The sequence below is a fragment of the Zalophus californianus genome, chromosome 8 (assembly GCF_009762305.2).
Source record: "Zalophus californianus isolate mZalCal1 chromosome 8, mZalCal1.pri.v2, whole genome shotgun sequence".
In the NCBI taxonomy this organism is placed as follows: domain Eukaryota; kingdom Metazoa; phylum Chordata; class Mammalia; order Carnivora; family Otariidae; genus Zalophus; species Zalophus californianus.
The window spans coordinates 91468816-91491334 of record NC_045602.1 but is presented as its reverse complement, the minus strand read 5'-3'; the positions used below and the strand labels follow the sequence as shown (position 1 = coordinate 91491334).

The window sequence follows — 22519 nt, the reverse complement described above, 5'->3', positions numbered from 1 at the left end:
CTGACGTGGGGCTCGGTCTCACAACCTTGAGACAACGACCTAAGCTGAATACAGAACCTTGACAGACTGAGCCACCCCAGCCTCCCCGTTATACATCAATTATATCTCTGGGGAAAAAAAACAAAAACAATTTTTTTTTAAAAAAAGAAGAGGAGATTAGGACACATGTGCACAGTGGGAAGATCACGTGAAGACAGTGAGAGAAAAGACAGCCACCCACAAGCCAAGGAGGAGGCCTCAGAAGAAGGCGACCCTGCCTACTTTGTCACACAGCCAGGGCAGACTAACGCGCCACCCAAACTAATGCCTCACCCTGTCAGCCCAGGGTTCCTCATCTGTAAAATGGAAATAATCCTAAAACCCACCTACAACAGAAATGTTGTAAAGAATTCTGTAAAATATGTGTAAACCCATACACAGATGGAAGTAGCTATTATTTAAGACAGTAAAAACAGGGCACCTGGGTGGCTCAGTCGTTAAGCGTCTGCCTTTGGCTCAGGTCATGATCCCAGAGTCCTGGGATCGAGCTCCACATCAGGTTCCCTGCTCCGTGGGAAGCCTGCTTCTCCCTCTCCCACTCCCTCTGCTTGTGTTCCCTCTCTTGCTGTCTCTCTGTCAAAAAAATAAAATCTTTAAAAAAAAAAAAAGACAGTAAAAACAGTTGTTAGCTCAGAATCTTGAGAAACAGTTTTCAGTTTTGAGCATCAATTTGTCTTTCCTTAAAAAAAAAAAGTCTTGCAACTTGGGAGCTGCTGCCAGTCACAAATCCTGACAGTGCACGATGGTAAGTTTGCAATCATTTTATACAGCTCTTTAAAATGAAATACCATCTGATCTGATTTCCAGATCATGGAGTTTGTTCCTAAGCAATAAGCACAGGCTTGTGGGAAAAATGAAAGGGGGGAAATCAGAGGGGGAGACGAACCATGAGAGAATATGGACTCTGAGAAACAAACTGAGGGTTCTAGAGGGGAGGGGGGTGGGGGGATGGGTTAGCCTGGTGATGGGTATTAAAGAGGGCACATTCTGCGTGGAGCACTGGGTGTTATGCACACACAATGAATCATGGAACACTGCATCAAAAACTAATAGATGTAATGTATGGTGATTAACATAACATAATAAAATAAAATTTAAAAAAAAAGAAATACTGACAAGAGCAGAAAGCTTTGAAAAATGGTCTCAAATATGTCAGCAGGGTCCTGGTTGCTGAAGATGAGCTGTAGCTGGGTGTGTCTGCGTCCTCTCCCTCGGGACAACTTCTCCTCTTCTTCAGGGAAGCAGTGGACCCCCGAGGCAGACCCCCAGCCCTGATGACCCCAACAGGAAAGTCATCCCATGTCGCCAGTCACCTAGGTCCCTGGGGCCACCCCGTATGCCCTTTAGCTCCTAGCTGTTCCTCCTGTTCCCAAACCACCAAGGTTTCAAACACCACTCTCTTATTCCGGGCCAGGAATGTAGGCTTCATGGCGCCACCTCAGGCTGGTTGACCTCAGGTTTGCTGAGGCCTGTGTTCTGAACACCCATGGAATGAGCTGCTCTCCACCGCCCCCCCACCCGTGTGGGCTCCTCCAGCAACAGACCTTTGTGCATTAAGACCCACACCCCCGCCCAAAGTGAGCTGCCCTGCAAGGCCTCCTGATTGTCATGCAGCATGGTCCCACTGAGGTACCCCCCTTCCTAATCAGTACCTTAGGATCTCACCCTTCCCTGGGCCCTGTGGGTTCCCCAGCAGGTTCTGACCCAGTACCTATCCATGCCTTCTAGGTGGGCCCAGACCCATTTTTTTCAATCCCCTTCCTCCATGTACACTCAGAAGCCTGAAGCCAACCAGACCCCCTGAGTCTTGCTGCTGCTAAAATCAACAGTGGACTCCCTCCCTTTAAAAAAATAGGTTAAATAAAGCTGGGTCAGTCTCCTTAGGACAGAGGGACACCTTCTCTTTGGCTACATTGCCATGCTCACCAATGTGCTTATTGGTTGCCTTCTGAAAAGATTATGTCCTTGAGAACTGAAATGTCTACCCTAGCTAAAGAATTTTATCTGAAAAAGTAAGATATTGTTCTTGGTTCCATGATACATCTTGGTTGCATTTTTTTGGCACACCATCCACAAACTGAAGCTGGGAGAATTTCTCCATCAAAGACAATGTGTGGAACTCACTCTTGTTCTGAGTGACTACCCTCCATTCTCAACAGTTTGGCATGCACAGCTCAAGGATACAATAAAACTTCACCAAGTGCAGTGGAACACCAAGTGGCCCAGAACATTCCCCAGTGACAGCCCACACACAGGCTGTGCCTCCTTGGCCTTGCCCTTCTTCTCCTTTTGACTTTTCTTCCTTTATCAAACACATTATGATGTGGGATGACTGTACTCAGAGACTGGGCTAATCTTGTCTTCCACGGAGATGAAAGTCTGCACATCCTGTCCTTGAAGATGCTCCAGAAAGGAGAACAAAATGGGCACAGAACACTTACGGAAAGTGAGGAAGAATCAGTCTCATATAAAGCCTACTTCTCAAAATCCAACTCACCTGGATGGGAGGGGACCAGGTTCACTGAATCAAAACATCAGAGATGGGCACTGGAAATCTGCATTTTGAGCAAGCCTCATGGTTGCACACCACACACCATGTGAGAACCAAACTGTAGATACTTAGCAACAAGGACCTGTATGAGGGAGCCAATCCAGCAGCTTACATAAAATGCATTAAATTGGTGGTGCTACACTCCCAGAGGAGGTAGAAGAAGCTGGGAGACACTTGCAATGACCCAGGTGTGAAGTCATGGAGAGGAGGAAGGAACAGGGAAGAACAGGGCCACATATGAGACAGATGGAGAGAGAAGGGACTGAGATGCCCCTCTTGAGTGAAGTCTTATAAGGGCAGAGCCTGAGACAGAACTTTGGTGCTCATGATTCGAAGGAGGGCTCAGGAGAAAGATGGAGGGAGGCAGAACAGGGCAGGGAATTAGCTGAACAAGGCCCTTAGCTTCAGCCTGGCCCCACAGGAGTGCTGAGCCTGAACTGTAGCCATGGGGCTGATCCTACCTAGAGACATAGGCATCGTTGGTGCAGTGACCAGTATAAGGACGCAGGCAGGGCAGGGTCTACCACGCCCCCCAGGACAACCAGGGCCTTCCCATTTACCCACAAAGCATACAAGTTTACAAGCCAAAATATACTTCTGGAGAGCATGCTGGTGGCCTGGTGGATGGGAGGCAGGCTTTATTGACATTAAAGGAGAAAGGGAATGACCTCTGGAGAATATGCTCCTTCTTCCAGGAGCCAATGGTTTTGTTTGCATGGTTTTTCTTTGGTGTTTTTTCCTAAACGAAGTATACTGGAAAATACAACAGGGGACCCACGGTGGGACCTGGGGGAGGAGGGGAAGGGACCAGTGCCATGTTTTGGGCAGGACTGACTGGGAAGACGAAGGTATCGTTAACAGAAATGGGCCATACGCACATCTTTTTTTTCTTTCTGTTTTTCAGCTGCTCTCTAAAGCCATATTTGACCAGCTAAGGCCCTTTCCCAGGGACCCAGTCCAGAGCATCAGGTCACCTTCTGGCCCAAAAGCCTCATCAAAAGCCATCATAGTAGAATTCTGATGGGTCCCCATTCCTTCCCATCATAAATCCTAAAATACATTAGACTCAATCCCTTCATTTCCACAGAGAAACTGCCAGACCTCCTATCTCACCTTCTCTGGATAAAGGTGAGCTATTGGTTGACATATGTACAAACCTTTGCTTAGCAGAAAATTTCAAAATAATTTCTAGAGAATCATTCAAATAAAATGCCAGACCCTGGAAGAAAGAATCATTTCACCAGAGGTGGAACTCCTATTTTCCTACCAACACCAATAATGTCTTCCTCAACCACCCATCCACACATGTTGAGGCACCCCCTCTTCTGGTTCAACACTGGGCTGGTGTGCAACATGGAGGCCGCACAGGTTATTTCAGGTGACTGGAGGCCAGTTGTGGGCTCTGACCTCTCCCACTGGTGGATCCGTGACGGGAGCGAGCCGGCCATAGCTGCTCATGGAACTGGTTTCCACCCAGGGTAATAAATGATGTTTCACAGAATTAGATTCTCTCTGGAAATTCCTCTTCTGCATTGTCCATTTATAAAACATGATTGCCTTGTTTCAGTTGGTTTTGATTGGTCAGCAGTTGGTGGTCAGTAAGAAGAGCATCAACCCTATCATCATCTAACTCATCCTTGAGGATTTTCATTAAATTTATTAGTTACTACTCAATATTGTAAAACAGCATCACCATTTCCTGAATAAATACTGCTTTTATAACCCTTGATTTCTATTTTAGTTTTTTTTATTGTAAGTTTCTCAAGCCCTTCTTATATGGATTCAACTTATAAGAGCCATAATCAATAAAAGCAACCAAAACATATGAATAAAGACAAATCATTCAGAACCCAGATGTCACTTGTCTTTGCCTCTGTCTGATGTCAGCTAAGCCCCCTTTTCCTTGTTTTCATCCCTCTGCTGTGTTTCCCCAGCCTGTTTTTTGTAGAGGGAAGTAAATCAAAATGGATAATCTAAGCCTCCCCAATCTCATTTCTTCTCCCCTTCATGAAACCAGAGTGTCTTTTGGATTCCATTAATCTCTGGATTGTAATATTACCACCCATAACGCACTGCCCAGGGGGACAGCCCACTGCACTCACACCTTTGCCGAGGCGCAGGGGTCCAGATGTGACCTATTTGCCTTTCAGTGCATGCTTCCTTTATCTGTTACTTTTTTTTTTAAAAGATTTTATTTATTTATTTGAGAGAGAGAGAGAGAATGAGAGATAGCGCGAGAGGGAAGAGGGTCAGAGGGAGAAGCAGACTTCCTGCTGAGCAGGGAGCCCGACGCGGGACTCGATCCTGGGACTCCAGGAACATGACCCGAGCCGAAGGCAGTCGCTTAACCAACTGAGCCACCCAGGCGCCCTTCCTTTATCTGTTACTTAATGAAAACTTTGGCTGAGGATCCTGCACAGAAATGCTTCAGAAAAGGTGCTGGATGGATATCTACAAAGTGGAAATCATGAGGGCTGGAGGCTAAGGAGCTGCTTCCAGTTGGGAAGCCCAGACTGCACCTCCAGGTTCCTCCCACCACCAGTCAGCCTGAGACCAGTCCCCCTCGGTGGCTGGCTATCATGCCCAGATCCACCCTTCATTTCATCTTTCCATCGGCTTCAGGCCCCTGTCCTTCCCGGGAACTGCATTGAAGCCCCTCCTCCCTTAACTCTTCCGAAGTTCCCCTAACTGGTGGGTTTCCTCCACAAATCACCCACATGCTTTGTTTTTCCAGGTACTCGAGTCATTGAGGCATCCCCAGGTGACTGCATGAACTGATCCGTCACACCCCCGCAATCTTCTCTGAGCTCACTCTACTCTGAAAGCAGCTCTGTTTTCCCATCTGATTCACCATGCCCACTTTTCTCTCCCACTGCAAGTATAATAAATGCTAATATTCGACAGAGAAAGAAGCGCCAGTGGCCAAGAGTAAAATACAGCTAACATACTGGCTGATGCAAACAACACAAAAGACCTTTGGAAAAACATACAACGTGATGTGATAATGATGGCTGCCATTTATCGAGAGCCTCTTCTATGCCGGGAACACCAAAAATTGAGCTCCTTTGCTTCTCATTGTACACCCTGAACCAAGGCCAACCTGGTCAGCCACGCCTGTGCTTTGTCTTCCACTTGTCATCAGTCACAAATGCACAGCTTGAGCAGGAGTCTCACCTGCACTTACCCCAACACAAGATGGCCTTACCACTGGGACACCCATATTCCCCTCAACACAGTATTCCAAAATTACACCAGTCCCCTCCTTCTGTATCCCTTATGTCATCTGGCGGCGTCACTACACACAAAGGGGTCCAAGTAAGGACCCTGGGCTCATCCTCATTCTTCCCTCTCCCCACCACCTACAATCAGCCCCCATGTCTTCCAGACTTTCTCCCCGATTGTATTTCATTCTATTTCATCATTCCCCACCACCAGTAGCAATTGCATTCAATAGAGCCCTTGCTCTGGTCTCTAGCTTGTTCTCCTGCCTCCATCTAGCACACCGAAAGCTACCCTCCATGGTGTCAGGTCATATAACTGCTGCCAGGCTGTCCTTTCCAAAGGTGGCCACTCAATCTATATCCCATCCCAAATGCAGCAGGCAGCAGAAGGGGCACTGTCTGAGTGCCAAGGCCAGGTCATAAAAGGGCCAACTGTATCCACCATCCAACCTTCACCTGCTCTCTCTCACCCTTCCTCCTTCCTCTACACTCTCTGCCCCCTCTATATGTGTGAATCTATATTGGGTTGGGGAATGCATCCTCAGGTCTGGGAGTTTACACTTACGTGGGTTGGGGAGTCCAGTTCTTAGGTCAGGAGGTCCATTCTTAGGTCAGTGGTGCATTGTTGGGTGGAGGGGCCCATTCTCGGCTGGTGAGGCCCTACCTGGCAATGCGGTACCTGGCTGGAACATCAAGGTGGCCAGTCTCCGAACTCCAGTTATTCTCTCTACACTGGAGATGCACGAGCCTCCCACAGTGAGGCAGAGAGCTAAATGACTCCATGCTCCGAAGGTGCTTAGCAGGAACCTGACTGTGCTTGTCCTCTGTATGCAATAGCTAAAGAAGTCCACATCTTCACCCACCTTCCTTCCAGGTACAGGGGACTGGGCTCTGCCTGCTCTGAGCACCAGCACATGCCCAGCTCCCAGTGGAGGCCCACTGAATGTTTGGGGCATGAATCCTCATATCAAGAAGGCTGAGCTAGAAGTGGGCTGGAGTTCACTGAGAAAGCATTGTGGGGAGTCAGAACCTTAACTGGACCCCACAGGATGAACAAGACTTGGCTGGTGACCAGTGAGAGAGGCCGGCAAAAAATGCTGGGGACTACCTCCCCAAGTGTTGGGGGAGGTCATTCAGAGGACATGACAGCCAGTTTGCCCGTGAGGTAGACTCCAGCAATCAGACGCTCCTCACCCCCTCCCCTGTGTTTGGAATGTGCATTCTGCTTGTCTTACTGGCTCGCAGAGGCTGCCCCAAGGACACAGCCTTCAGATAGTGATGTGGTGCTGAGACCATCTGGACAGTATACTCGACTCGACCCAGTTAAGGACTTTATAAAAACTTTTTACATTCTGTCGGGTGGGTGCAGAGGGTGTGTGGGAGTGAATGGGGGTGTGCTGGGATCCTACAATAGCTCCCAGCCAACCCTGGATGGGCATTACAATGAATGCAGCTGACAGGCTGAGCATGCTGGGCTGCATGCACCTCCCCACGACCATGGTGTACACGTGCCTGCCTCCAAACTGGTTACCGCTCCAGCACATCTCCTGTGGACTCAGATGGACCAGCCACTCACAGTCGCAACTCAATTAGGTCTTCACTGTGACACCCACAGGGGCAAAGAGGCCTCTGCTGCACTTGTATCATGGCCCAGCTGCTCCCTCTGTCCCAGGTGTGGCTCCCCACTGAGCGCCACCCCAGGGCCCCTACACTCAAATCTCCACCTTGGAGCATGTTTCCAGGGAACCCAACCTAAGACATACCTCATGGCACTGTCGTGATGATCCGAGATGGAGTAACTGAAGCCAGAGAAACCCCGAGAAATGCTCAGACATTCGTGTCTTTGTCAGCTTCCCATCACCATCGATGTCTTAGGCCCTGGACTCTGGCCCGTGTACCTTATTCTTCTCACTGTCGCCCACAGTCCTAACGACTCCATGCTCCTGAGAGAGGAAACGGTCCCCAGGGGCCCAAAACTGACCGTGGGGATTTCAGTGTGGCCGGGGTGACAGCTTGGCTCTGCAGCTGCTTCTGTTTAACTTGCTGGGACAGACTCCTCCTGACTTCACATTTGGCTATTCTTGCTGTGCTGACAGCTTCAGACCAAATTCCCTTGGCAGCTGACCGCAGAAGGGCCGTTGGCCACCAGAGTGAGGCTGGCAGTGGTTCAGGAGCCGACCCAGAGGACCGTTGGTGACAAAAGGTGAGCTGTATGCTCCCCGTCCATCACTCTAGCCCAAGGCCAGGCAGGATGTGGGCCACGCTGCGAGGGCTCTCGGTTTCACTGTCCTCCGAACTAAAGAAAGACTTTTCCAAGGAAAACGGAAGGGCTTTTCCCAGAGCAGCTCTGGCAACATTTCTTGGAGACTTTCGTTCTCTGGGATCAGCTCCGTGGATGAGCAGCCTCACACAGGAGCACTCCAGACCGTCAGATACTTCACAGCTGCCTCAGCAACCTGGATCCTGCCACCACCAAGGGTGTCGTGGAGCTTCCAGACAGGGTCCTTTGCTTGTGCCCCAGAGGGCAGTGGCCTGTGTGGCAGCCTCTGCCCAGGGGAGGCTTCTCAACTTGTCCACACCAGGCTGCCTGCATGGCTGTCCCCTAAGACCACAGGCTGTGTGTGCTCCGAGGGAAGGAGACCTGTGCAGGGAGGGTCACCAGGGGGCCACGTGGCAGACACAGTGCTGCACAGCCTCAAGGTCTGTGCTTTCTCTCACTCAGTGACACTTCCAGCACATTTTCTTTCCCTGGTGCCCCGTGGCACTTTGGTTTGGCCTGCCGCCACAAACCCCACCCCGTACCTGGGCGCAAGGCTGGGCCTACTCAATCAGACCAGTCCGTGCTTTGTCACAGCTGAGGGCCTGTGGCACTTACTCTGACTGAGTATCAGCCTGAAACTTAGTGGCATGAAACAACCATTTATTAATTTATTACGCTCATGATGTCTTGTGGGTCAGCAGGGTACAGTGCGGATGGCCGGTTCCTGTTCCATGCTATGTGGGGCCTCAGCTATAGGAAATTCAGAGGCACGAGACTCATTCACTACACACCTGAATGTCGATGTTGACTGTCACCTGGGCCTGGGCTCCTTCCCACATGGGCCTCTCCAAGTCCTCTTTCAGACTGGCCCTGTTCAGCCTTTCTCACAGCGTGGTAGCTGTGTTTAAGGGCCAGGGTCCTGAGACAGAGACAGGGGGAGACGGGGAGGGACCAGGTAGAAACCATCACCTTTTATGACACGGCCAGAAACTCACGTCTGTCCAGATCCCAGGGTGGAGCATCAGCCATGTAAAAGCAGGTGGCATGGGAGAGCTACAACAATGTGTGGCCACCTCAGACAATGCATTCTGCCACAGCCCTCGCCAGAGACTTGACAGGTGGGGATAATGAGAGGGCTTCTGTTGTCTCCTCCATTTTATGGTTGATGAACTTGAACGGAGGGAGGAGGGGGGTTAGTTAACTTGCCCAAGACCATGCAGCTGTAAACAGCAGAATCAGGATTCAAACCCAGACTGCCCAGAGGTTTCCATGGACTTAACCATGGTATTGGGAAATCTGAGAAGCTATTGTGAGCATTACATTAAAAATGAAGAAGAAGCAGGAGGAGGAGAAAAAGAAAATAAAAAAGTAGGGTAGAACAGAATGTGAGAAAAAAAAGGACTAGTCAGAGAACATGAGATCATGAAAGAAATTTTAGAAAAAAATATAGGGGCACCTGGGTGGCTCAGTTGGTTAAGTTTCTGCCTTCAGCTCAGGTCATGATCCCAGGGTCCTGGTATTGAGCCCCACATCGGGCTCCCTGCTCAGTGGGAAGCCTGCTTCTCCCTCTGCCTCTCCTGCCTCTCCCCCCTGCTTATGCTCTATGTGTGTGTGTATGCGTGTGTGTGTGTGTGTGTGTGTGTGTGTCAAATATAAATAAAATCTTAAAAAAAGAAAATAAAGATATAATTGGCAAATTATGACAAATAATAAATCAATAGAAAGGATGCAAGATAAAGTTTTCTTTTTTTAATTCCCAGATGTATTAGGGATATCCAGAGAAACAGATGGGGAAGAGAGAGATTGAGAGACTTATACTAGGAACTGGCTCATGTGATTATGGAAGGCAAGAAGTTCCAAGATCTGCAGTCTGCAACCTGGAGAACCAGGAAAACGGTGGTCTAATTCAGTCTGAGTCCAAAAGCCTGGGAACCAAGACCACTGATATCAAAGGGCAGGAGAAGAAGACTGTCTCAGCTCAAGGAAAAAGAACAAATTTGCCCTTCCTCTGTCTTTTTCTTCTATTCAGCGCTTCAGTTGATTGGATCATGCCCACCTGCATTAGTGAGGGCAATCTTCTTTTCTTCTTCAGCTTACAAATTCAAATGCTAATCTCTTTCAGAACCACCCTCACAGACATACCCCAAAATAATATTTTACCAGCTATCTGGGCATCCCTTAGCCCAGTCAAGGTGACATGTAAAATTTATCATCACACCAGGTCATAGACAAAAGAAAGAGAGAAAGGTCAAAATTATGAGAAAAGAAAAGATAGAGAAAATAGAGAGGAGAAATTCATACAGAAAAAAAAAATAGAATGACATTTCCCAAGTTGAAAGAAACGCATGTAAATTGGAAAGATCCAAAGGTCCATAAGGAATGACTCTAGTGGGACAGCTGGGTGCCTCCATCAGTTAAGCGTCTGCCTTCAGCTCTGGTCATGATCCCAGGGTCCTGGGATCAAGCCCTGCATCAGACTCCCTGCTCATGGGGAGCCTGCTTCTCCCCCTCCTCCTTGCTCATGCTCTCGCTCTCTCTCTCTATCAAATAAATAAAATAAAAAAAAAAGGATGACTCTAGTAGTAAAGGGTATTTCAGTAATGAACTGTATTCTTGAAAGGCTGGCAGACTATAGGAGGTGATTAAGGCACATTATTATTTTGTCACCAGCAAGAGCAACAAAGATAAAAACAATTAGAAATTCCAAAAAAAGGGGGTGCCTGGCTGGCTTAGTCAGAACAGCATGTGACTCTTGATCTTGGGGTTTTGAGTTTGAGCCCCAAGTTGGGTGTAGAGATTACTAAAAATAAACTTAAAAAAATTACTTCTAAGAAAAACAAAATGCTACACCAAGGAAAGTGAGCATGATTTAAGAAGTGTAGAGTGTAGAGCAAGAGAACATATTGGACTTTGAATCTGAAAACATCATCCTTGGGGTGGTACAGATCTTGGGAGAGAGAGAGAAGAGCAAATCCTCACATACTGTGTGGATCTATAGTGATCCACAGTTACACGGGCATAGTAATGTAAACTCTATTTATTTGTTCTCAATATTTAAATTCCATCTAGACAAAGAATAAGAGATATAATCATTGTAGAATGGAAGGTAAGTATACTCAAACTATTCCTAACTACATTAGTTAGGATTAGATTTTAAGGCATCTAACAAATGAGCCCCAAATGATGTAAAAAAAAAAAGGGCTTGTATTTCTCAGTCACTTAAAAGAAGTCTGCACATAAGCAGTCCAGAGCTCTTAAGGCAGCTCCAAGAAATCACAAGTCCTTCCATCTCCACCCCACCATCACTAGGATATAGCCCATATCTTCCTGGCCCAAAAGGGCTGTGAGAGCACCAGTCATCACATCTGCATTTCAGGTAGCAGAATGGAGAAAGGAGGGAGAATGGCCCATCCTCCTCACTTTTGGGAAGTCCCACACAACACTTCAAATTATATCTCATCAACCAGAAGAGTCATACATCACAGCTAGTTCTGAGAGACACAAATCAGCACAGTCTTTAGGCTGGGTGGCCGTGTGTGACAGCATCTCACTATGTATGAAGATGGGACTTTAGGAGAAATGCTTGAGAAAACCGCTAACCTCCTCTGAGAGAGCAGAGAGCTGATATTCTCTATCACAGGTGGAATAAGAAGCAGAGGGGTGATCACTTATTTAAAGCTCCAAAGGTCACTAAACATGATGGAACTAAACATGATGAAATTTGCTAAGAACGTACCTTGTAACTGAGCTATCATTGTAATGGGGTCATTGGACATTGTCTAAACTTGATAAATCAAGCAATTGAATTACAAGTTTATTGTTCCGATTTATAGAGCTAACAGAGATCAAGTCTCTCAGGCAAACACTTGGCAACTGTTTCTATTTTTTAAATAGATCATTGTAGAATGATTTTTTAAATAGAAACAGTTGCAAGTGTTTGCCCCAGGGACATGGATTGGGAGGGGAAGGAGGGCAGTACAAGAGGCACTAGCTTTGCTTTATAAACTCTTCTATACAAGTGCCAGAAGTTTAAGTTTTTAAATTAAATTAAAGGCAGCCTCTGCTTCCACTCAGGGTAGAAGACTGACGGTTACTAGAAAGTGGATAGAGCCACCTGGCCATTCACTGACAGCTGCCCTTCAGCACCCCCAGGAAACCAGACCCTCCAAGGACTATGGAGGGTGGGAGTGGGAGGCTTGGGGTAGGGGCAGCTCTCCTGGTCAGGGCCCCCAGGGTATGCCCAGCAGAGATGGGATCCCTCACTGCCTTAAGAACTCCAGGGGCCCATGGAGTAGGAAGCCCAGACTGCAAGTGTTGGCCTGTGCTGACCATCTGATCCCCTGGGGAGAAGCCAAGGGGCGGGCCTCTGTTGGGGTCAGTGTCATAGCAACTCTCCCCCATGTGGTCTGGACCTGGCTAATAAGAGCTGGCTGCCTGGGGGACCTGAGCTGATTCTTCCATCCTCTCACCTGTTTAGCCATTTTGTCCCATTGTATACTATTCATTTATATTGCCTTGAAACCACTCCTGGATAGAGGTTCAAAATGTCAAACATTTGACCAAAAACACTAATAAAGTGGCGTTTTAAGACAGCGCCTCAGGGATTCTAAATAGCAAATACCAAAAAATGCAAGCTCTGCTGCTTTGGGAAGGCAAAGGGACATCCACTTTTCCAAAAGGCTTCTAAAACTTCCTCCTAGGGAAAGAAAAAACAAAACAAAACAAAAAATCAAAGAAGTCCCTCTGCACAGCCACCTGTCAAGTCAAATGAGCTGTCCTTGGGCTTTGCAACATTTTCAAATGTTTGGTCTAGGAATGGAGTGCTTTTGTTCATGATGAGAACAGACTCAAAAGTCCTGGGGCCATCTGCGCAGAGGCCAGCTCAGAATCCAAGAACAGTTCTCTCCAAAGTATAGACCGCACTCCTGTGGCCACTGCTGTGAATAGCAACTCAGAATGAAGGGCTGGAGGAGTCCAGACTGCTTCTGAAGTAGGAAAACTGCTCCACAGGGAGGTCTGAACTAATTGCCACGGGAGTGGAAAATATGCTTGATTTAGTACTTTAACATCATTAAAGACATTAGAATTCCAGGCTTGGATTTGGGGGATCACTTTTATCAGCAGAAACTAGGAAACCTGCCTCAGTGAGCATTTCCCACCAGCCTTCACCCTGGAACACCTCTGAGCCCTTATCCACAGTTGCTTTGTTCTCTAATTGAGAGCGGGGTTCTCAAAGTGTGGTCCCTGGACCAGCAGTTCCAGCATGCCCTAGGGATTGGTTAAAAATGCAAATCTGTCCTCACCCCGTCCTACTGTGGCAGAAACTCTGGGGCTAAGACTCCAGCACCTGTGAGCTAACAAACCCTCCAGAGGGTTCTGACGCTTCCTCAAGTTTGGGAACCTCCGCTTATAGTTCGTTAGAATTAAATGTGGTTGGGTTTATTACTGCTTGTCACTGAAACAGACCTGAAAACCAAAATACTGACGCTTCAAGAGATTCCCCAGGAGTTTAATGTTGAGAGTCTTGTCTTCTTGCTCAAGGCTCAGAGTGAATTCCCCAAGCATCAGACTCTGAGAACATCACTCACGGATAAGCAGCATATTGTGGAAGTGATCACAAAATACACCTGTTGGGGTGTAGGGAGAAGCCAGTACAAGGTGAGTCCATGCTCAAGTTGGTACTATCAGAGACTGGGGTCAGTCCCTGGGGAGCTCCTGAGGATGGTGGAGGGCATGACCCACCGCAAAGTCATGGAAGCAGGGATATTTATCCCTCATCCCCTTTCTGTCATTGTCGAGGGAGGCCCTTGGGTATAGCCCCCCTCCACACATACAACCCTGGGACATCCTGCCCTGCCTTGGGTGAGGCTGGAGTCTGTGGCCAGAGGACCTTCATCCAGGAAGAAGAAAATGGAAGGCACCCCCACTGTCTGCTCCATGCAGCTTCCCCAGGTTGCTAGCAAGAAGGAAAATTCTTGTAACTGGCTTCTAAGCTCCCAAGACTCTGGTTCCTTATTCAAATCCTCCTCACGCATCAAGGCACCAAGCCCATCAAGCCAAGTGCAATTTTGTTTTTTCTTTTTTCTTTTTCTTTCTCCTCCTCCTCTTCTTCTGCTTGTTTTTCTTCCTCCTCCTCCTCCTCCTCCTCATCCTTCACCTCCTCCTCCTCTTCCTTCTTCCCCTCCTCCTTCTTCTCCTTTCTTCTCCTCCTCCTTCTTCTCCTCCTCCTCTTCCTTCTTCTTCTCTTGTTCCTTCACCTCCTCCTTCTTCTTCCCCTTCTCCTCCTCCCCCTCTCCTTTCCCTTCTCTTTCACCTCCTTCTTCTTCTTCCCCTTCCTCCTCCTCTCCTCCTCCTTCCCCTCCTCCCCCTCCCCTTCTCCTTCTCCTTCTTCTTCTTTCTTCCTCTTCCTCCTCTTCTTCCTCTTCCTCTTCTCCTCCTCCTTCTTCTTCACAGACACCCTAATCTCTTTATTGTGAGGGATGGAACCCAGAAGGTGGACGTGGGGCCCTCTCACTGCACTGCTTGTTCACTGGCTCTGCTTCCTGAGTCCTGCAGCTTCATCACATTGTGCAGCTCCAGTGGGCTAGTGTCTTCCCCAGACACCCCCATATCTCCCAATTGAGAGCTGCCTCTCAGAAAACAAAGATCAGCCCAAGATCAATTCACCACTCAAACATCTCTGCTGACTCTGGATAAAGAAAGGCCCACACAGCCTGCTGTGCCCAGCCCTCAGCTGGGAAAGAGCTCTTCCTATTCCACAGATGACTGAGATGGATCAGACAGCACAAAACAAGGGCTGTCAAAGGGGCACAGGAACCGTTTGGAGAGGGGATGCACCATAGACAGTTCAGGAAAGTGGGGAAGGTTGGGAAGACAGGGGTACCTGAACCTGACCCTGAAGGCTGGAGGGAATCTGTGCAGATGTAGGGAATGCCAGGAGCACAGGCATGGTGGGAGAGCAGCCTGAGGGCTGTAGAAGACAGCAAGGACCCGTGTGGTTGGAGCTTGGCAGGGGTGGAGAGGAAGAGTGTTGCATGGTGAGAGCCCTGCCCTGGGCAAAATCTTCTTGAAGAGCATACTTAGACTCCTTTTTTTTTTTTTTTTTAAGATTTTATTTATTTATTTATTTGACAGAGAGAGAGAGTGGCAGGCAGAGGGAGAGTGAGAAGCAGCTCCCCACCAAGCAGGGAGCCCGATGTGGGGCTCGATCCCAGGACCCTGGGATCATGACCTGAGCTGAAGGCAGACACTAAACCAACTGAGCCACCCAGGCATCCCACATGCTTGGATTCCTGATCAGAAAAGCCAATATCCTTGTAAGGAAAGGAAGATGGAAGCAGATGTTGGGGTGCTGCCATGACAAGCTATGCCCCTGAGGGACAGGCACTGCCTGTCTATCCACCTGTTAGCACTAGGAATCGTGCCCCGATTTTAGGTGAGAAAACCGAGCGCTCCAAGGGTTAGGTCACTCAAGTCTATTTGGCTCCAAGTTCCCATGTTCCTTCTGCTTGATCTACCTGGATTGTTCTAATGGCTCTGGAGAAAGACAGCTGAGCCTGAACTCCAGGATCCACATAGCAGCTACAGGAGCACGAGCAACAGTGAGACCAAAGTGAAGTGCGGGAGGAAGGTGCCTGTGCTCTCCCAGGCAGAAGGAACGGACTGACTGGCATGCAGCAAGACAGAGCCTCATGAAGCAAGAGGAACTTAATGCACTGTAGACATCACAGGTCACTCCAAAGGGAAAACCTTCACCTATGAAGCAGTTTTCCCCCCTTCCTCCCTGCACACCGGCACACACCAATCTGCATTCCGTCTCTCTGGATTTATCCAGTCTGGATATTCCATATAAATGGACTCATACGACATGTGACCTTTTGTGTCTGGCTTCTTTCACTCAGCATACTGTTTTCATTGTAGCATATGTCAGCATTTCACTTATTTTGTGACCAAATAATATCTCATTGTGTGGCAAAACCACAATTTCTTTATCTATTTATCCATGGATGGACATTTGGGCTGTTTCCACCTTTTGGTTATTCATGTTCATATACTTGCTTGAGTACCTGTCATTAATTCTTTTGAGTGTATACCCAAAAGTGAAATTGTGGGGTCACGTGGTTCTGTTTAGCTTTCTGAGAAACAGCCAGATGGTTTCCCATGGTGGCTGCACCATTCTACATTCCCTCCAGCAATGTAGGAGGATTCTGATTTCTGCACATCCTCGCCAACACTTGTTATTTTCCGTTTTTTGATTATAGCCATCCTAGAGGGTGCAAAAGAGGACTTCACTGGGGTTTTGATTTGCATTTCCAGAGCAAGCCATTTTACAGGGTTATCCATCATTCCCTGAGGCTCTCATGTTGATAGTTTTCTCCCCCTCTGCTCACTGAGGGCAGGAGACATCTTACTCTTCCTCATGTGGTCAGCTCAAGGCACCATGGCTTAAGGAGGCACACGGAGGAGTTGGTGCGCCACCCCCCAGATCTGTAGTCAGCCCACATGCTTGGGTGTCTGGGGGCAATAACCCTGTCACCAGCCACCTCATAAGCCACACCCTCTAGTGATGTCTATGAAGGACACTGAGTGTGCCAGGTCATTCAGGGGTTCTGTGCACTACCACTCACAATGTCTGCTGCAGTCCATACCACGTGCCCACCATGGGCCTGGGACCTCCCATTTCAGTGGTGTCAAATCAAACAAAAATTCAACTGAATAAATTTTGAGATCTATTTGGCTTTATTCAATAATTCATAAACTTGGCAGCATCCCATCTAGCAAGTAGAAAGGAGATCCCCTGAGTTGTAGAAAAGGAAAGGTTTTTAAAGGCAGAAAGGGAGCAGAAAAGTAAATTATTAGCAAAGAATGCATTGTTTCAGGTAAAGCTGCCTTCCTAAGGGGAATGGAAGGGCCTATAGGGTGGATTATCTCACTAGTGCTGACCAGGTAATTCCATGTTGACCGGTTAAAGGTTACATTTCTGGGGGCAGCTGAAACTTCATTTAGGTTCCGTATTAAGTCTTGGTTTGATGGCATGAGGTTTAGTACAAGTGATCCCATTTTCGGCCTGCTGTATCCTTTTTAACAGTGAACTACAGGCTGATTTCCAAATGCCTAAGGACTTTCTCCATACGTGGAAGGGAAACCTCTTGGCCCTCTTGCCAGCAGGCCAGAAATGCCAAGGAAATGACACCCTCCTCAGCAGCCCTCAACTCTCAGGAGTTGGTATGTGAATACCTCAGCTCCCTCCTCCTCAGCCCTCTAGGGAGGATCCTTCTGAAGCCTTTGTTCTGCCTCTGCTCTATGCTGAGTTCTGCAGCATGGTTAGACTCCAGTGACCATGGTGGGAGCTGGCTGAGTAATCTACTAATATTCTGATTGGGACCACCAATTTCAATGTGTGGGTTTTTCCCCCTACACCAAGCAATTCTCCAACACCAGTTGGTTATCCTACAGTTCAACTCAATGCTAACACTATCTACCTGGAGATAGCATTAGATGCCACAGATGAAGGGCTGAGTCCCACAAGACTGCCCGCTATACACACTTTAGATGTCATTTGCAAGTCCAGGTTGTCACATATTTCTGATCTACTGGCTATAAATCAGAGGTTCCCATGACCCCCTCCCTCCTTGGGTTCAATCAATTTGCTAGAATGACTCACAGAACTCGGAGATACAATTTACTTACTAGACGATTGATTTGTTATAAAAAGATGTAACTCAGGAATAGTCACATAGGAGAGGCACAGGGCAAGGTATGGAGAGGATGCAGAGCTTTCATGCCCTCTCCAGGCACACCAACTCCACTCTATCCAAATCTCCCTGTTTCACCAACTCAGAAGCTCTCTGCACCCCATCCTTTTGGGTTTTTAGGGAGGCTTCATTACATAAGCATGACTGATTACATTATTGGTCAGAGGTGATTAAAGTTCAATCTTCAGGTCCTCTCCCTTCCCAGATGGTTGAGGGGTGGGACTGACAGTTCCAACCCTCTAGCCACAAGGTTGGTTCCCCTGGCAACCAGCCCCCATCCTCAGAGATCCAAGGGCTTTCCTAAAAATTACCTCATTGACATAACAAAAAAACCTTTAATTAACACTTTTATGGCTCTCAACACTTAAGAAATTTTGAGGGCTTTAGGAGCTTTGTGCTAGGAACAGCAGACCAAATATATATTTCTTATTATAAATCACAATACCACATGTACTTTTCCTCAATTCTCCACTCCCCTACTGGTGCTCCTGCACCTCCCAAATCAGTGACTTCCGCCTCTTGGAGAAGCAATCCAAACCAAGACATCTGCACACCAGCCACTTCATATACATGAATTCATGAAACCTGCTTAAAACAGAAAACTAAGACCATCCCCTCAGAGTTAAAAGTGAGTGAAACACTAACCAGGGCAGACAAACATAATGTCATCTTTAAGAGAAAGGAGGCTTCCGGCCCCCAAGGCTATGATGTCAGTGAGCAGATTTAAGTATTTGCCAGCGGAATGCAGAAACTCACAAAAAGAGGGGTAAACATGGGTGGTGCTGGTAGGAGGGAGCTCTGCTCATGAACTCAGTATCTGGTCCCCCTGGGGACACTTCTCTTCCTGGAGACAGAGGTCCTTCAGCCCTGTCAGCTCCATAACCCGTTAGCAACCACTGCCTCTCCTCATTCTGACCTGCACTCATGGGGTCACCTGCTTATGCTGCTGGGATGCCCCCTCACCTGCTCACTGAGAATATGCTTGTCTTGCAAAGGAGAATGTGCTAGTGTCTGGGAAGCTGGTTCTGGCTGTAGATAACAAACGGATACCCTTCTCTAAAGTGCAGTCTTGACTAATTCTTAGAGATCAGGAGGGAGCCAGCCTCAGGACAGTGGTGAGTTCTTTGAGGTGGTATTGCCTTGTAAGGTCTATTGGGGCCCCATCTTCAAAGTTCCTTTGGCAGCAGGTGGCAAACCTGATTCATACAGATGTAAATTTAAAGGAGAGGTATTGTCACTTGAGATCTTCTCCTGGAGCTTGGGGCAGGGCCTCAGCAAGACTTGGGGATGATGGTGAGAAAGAGTCCTGGCTCTCTTGCTCTGTAACAGATCGCCATGAACCCTAGTGGCTTACATCATTTATTTTGCTCACAAATCTGCTATTTGGGCTTGGCTGGGAAGCCTCATTTCTGCTCCATGCCACACCAGTCCCGGGTAGCCCAACCCAGGAATAGAGGGTCCATTTCCAAAGCCATCCACTCAAAGGACTGCTGGCTGCCAGGGTTCCCCTCCACACGGGCCTGTCCATGTGGCCTGGGCTACTCACAGCACAGGAGTACCAAGAAAGCCTAGCAGAGGCTATCTCAGAAGCTACACACTCACATAGGCCTGCCTGAGTCAAGGGGAATGTGGCAAGGCAAGGTTCCAGACAAGCATGTGGGACTGAAATATTTTTGTGGCCATTTTTGGAAAATATAATCTGTCACAATAAGGATGAGAAACTACAGAGAATCAAGGGAGGGAGCCACTCCCCACAGCTCATGAGTGTGTATGTGTAAGTATGAGAGGTGTGTGTGTGTGTGTGTGTGTGTGTGTGTAATCTAACTCACCCTCTTTCCCTCTCTTTCTCTGGTGCCATAGTTCTCCACATCTCCTTCATTTACTCTCTGCTCAAGGCCACACCTCAGCTCCTAAGCTTAAGGACAGTTATTCCTGCCTTCCCAGAATCTCCCCAAAACTCAGGGCCTCAGGTGACACGGAAATGTAGCCCCAGCTCACTCTGGTCCAGCAGCAGCTCATTTGATTCTGCTAAGACAGTGGGGGGAAAAGCCACACACATTTGTTTTTGGTGACAATACATGGCACAACTGGCCAGCCACTGCTGTAGATTGCCTGGCGCCAAGTGATGCAGCCTTTCATGGTAAACGAACGCTGTTAGATCCTGCACCAGAGAGCTACGTTGATAATGGGGAAAAGCTCAATCCTGTGTTTACGAACCTAAACATCCATAAGTCAGGCCTGTCTTCAGAGCTGCCAGAGGCTCAGCATTATGACCAGATGTGCCCTTCCTCCCTGAACGGACTCCACGTAGCAAATGGGGCCGCTGGCTCCAACGCTGCTTAAGCCAGGCTCATCTTCCAGAGGATGTGCTTGTGATTTGGTGACAAATCCTACCAATTTGTCACTACACTTGTCCCAACTTTAAAAGCCAGTTGTTGGAGGAATTGTTGGCAAATAAGGAAGTTGCTACCAATGCAAAACATAAAGTGTACTAACGTTTCCTGTATGCTTCCTTTGTGCTTGGCCTGTGCTAAGTACTTACCATGCATTGTTTCATTTGTTCCTCACATCAGCCTAAGGAAATGAATATTGTTACTGTTGCCCTTCTACTGATGAGGCAGCTGAGCCTCTGGGAGGTTAACTCGCTTGCCACCATCACTCTGCTAGTGCACCAAGTCACACTAGTTAAGTTATAAATACCTTTATGTTTATGCCCAACTTTAAATAATATTAAAAAAAAATAAAGCAAATTCACTGGCTCTTGAAACTGGAATGTCCAAACTTCAGGTCTGATTTGGTTCCCAACACAGCCACCAAAAGCCTGAGTTCTCTCCCGTCTTCTGTCTGCCTCTCTGTCCAAGGGCTCCCCCCGACGGTGGCAAGATGGCTGCAGCTGCACCATCCATATTCCACATGTTTGGAAGGAGAGAGAAAAAGCATTTTTCCCCAAATCCCCTAGCAAACACTTTCTCGAGAATCAGTCGCCTAAATTGGGTCTCCTACCACCCCAGTAGTGTGCTCAGGACATACAGTGCCACTGTGGTGTCTTAGAGTCAGGGGTGTCTCTAACCTCCCAAATTCAAGGACTGCAGGGGGAATAAAAAGCAGGCTTGCTTCCAAGCGTAGGAGAGTGGCTGTTAGAGAGGATTCATCACAACTAGAATGTTGTGGAGCAATGACTTGAACCCCATCCTGCCTGTTCATTCAAACAGTACCGACTGAGCCCTTGCTGTGGGTCAGGCACAATTCTAGATGCTGGAGACATAAACCTGAAAGGTTCCTGCCCTCCTCCCCTCCTGTTGCTGTTGTTGGCTCTGCTGCCTCCCAGGGCTAAAGCCCTGTGCTTTTACAAGGCCTCAGAGCTGGACTTATGTTCTCCTACAGCTTTTCTAGTTTTGAAGCAGCTTTGTGGCACTTAATTTCTGTCCTTCAGCCTCATCATCTATAAATCAGGAATAACGATACCTCCCCCAAGAATGAAATAAAAAAGTCTTACATGGGATACGTAATAAAACCTAAAGTATCACAGCCTCCAACCTACCACACAGTCAGCCCTCATTCCATTGATGCTGTGATTTGGATTTTTGTACATTAAATACTAATTTCACTGTGCTTGCTTCGGCAGCACATATACTAAAATACTAATTTCACTGTCCCAGGCTTTATAAAGATATGTCTGTGTGAATACTGCTCCAAAGACGCTATTTAACTCTCTCTACTCAGCCCCACCTTATTTTTTTATAATCCAAATTCTTCACCTACTTGATTTAAGTGGAGGAGGTGGTTTGTCTACATTAAATAGCCCATCCAGTTTCTAAATTTGTCATGAAATCTGAAAGCAAGGGTTCTCTCAGGAATGCAAGCAAAGGTACACCAAAGGGTAGCCAAGAGGATATGAGTTAAATGCACCACACTTCAAAGATATGGCAACATCAGTAAGCTTCACCATGCCCAGAGGGCTCCCAGTTTTTAAGGAATTATTCAGTCTCTTAGACCAGTGGATTGAGTTGAGGATCTGGATCTAAAGAAACGTTTTTGTTTTTTGTTTTTTTTTGCTCTAAACTCTGTTTCCCAAGTCCCACACTGTTTCCATCCTGTTGAGCCTGTTGTTTTAAGGAAAAGTTAGGGTTGCGGATTGGCTGAAATGCAACTAGTTTCAGAGATGGAGAAGAGAAGCACAATACCAACCAGGCCATGGGCCATAGCTGGAACCAGACGGCTTTCCTCGGAGCTCCTCAATTCCCAGGACAAGAGAGGAAATTGCCTTTGTTTCCCTTTCTGGCACACTTTTGTTACTTCCCAAACTTAGACTCTTCCCACCCTCGACTCTTTAGCTTTTAGTTGAGTTTCTCATTTAACTAAAATGGGTCTTCTTCTATGTGTCCTTAGGGACTTAAACTATCAAGGAGAGTAATCAGCTGCGATACTTTATCAGGCAGAATTCAACAAGGGCAGTGCGGGCTTCACCATCTCGGCCACCGCGGGACATGGGCCGCTCGGGACATTCTGGCGCCCCACTTACTCTGTGTGAAAGCCTTAGTTGGGTCACTGCTGCTGGTGGTGGTTTCCCGAGGTTGGATCAAGTCGTCTTTTATTTAACTAGAATTACCCCAACTGCAGGTGAATGAAGGTCGTAGGCCAAGAATCTGAGGCCGCATCACACACTCTCCCCCATGCTCTCCTGTCAAGCGGG

At 47.7% G+C, this 22519-nt stretch overlaps 1 long non-coding RNA gene across 1 annotated transcript in view; it reads right to left on the bottom strand.

Annotated features, from left to right (window-relative positions):
• The window catches only part of LOC113937940, a 40597-nt gene extending 18086 nt beyond the window's left edge, over positions 1–22511 (bottom strand). The window contains exon 1 of the long non-coding RNA XR_003524762.2: positions 22349–22511. This is a non-coding gene — a long non-coding RNA (uncharacterized LOC113937940). The remainder of the gene's footprint in view (positions 1–22348) is intronic.
• Positions 22512–22519: the final 8 nt, after the last annotated feature.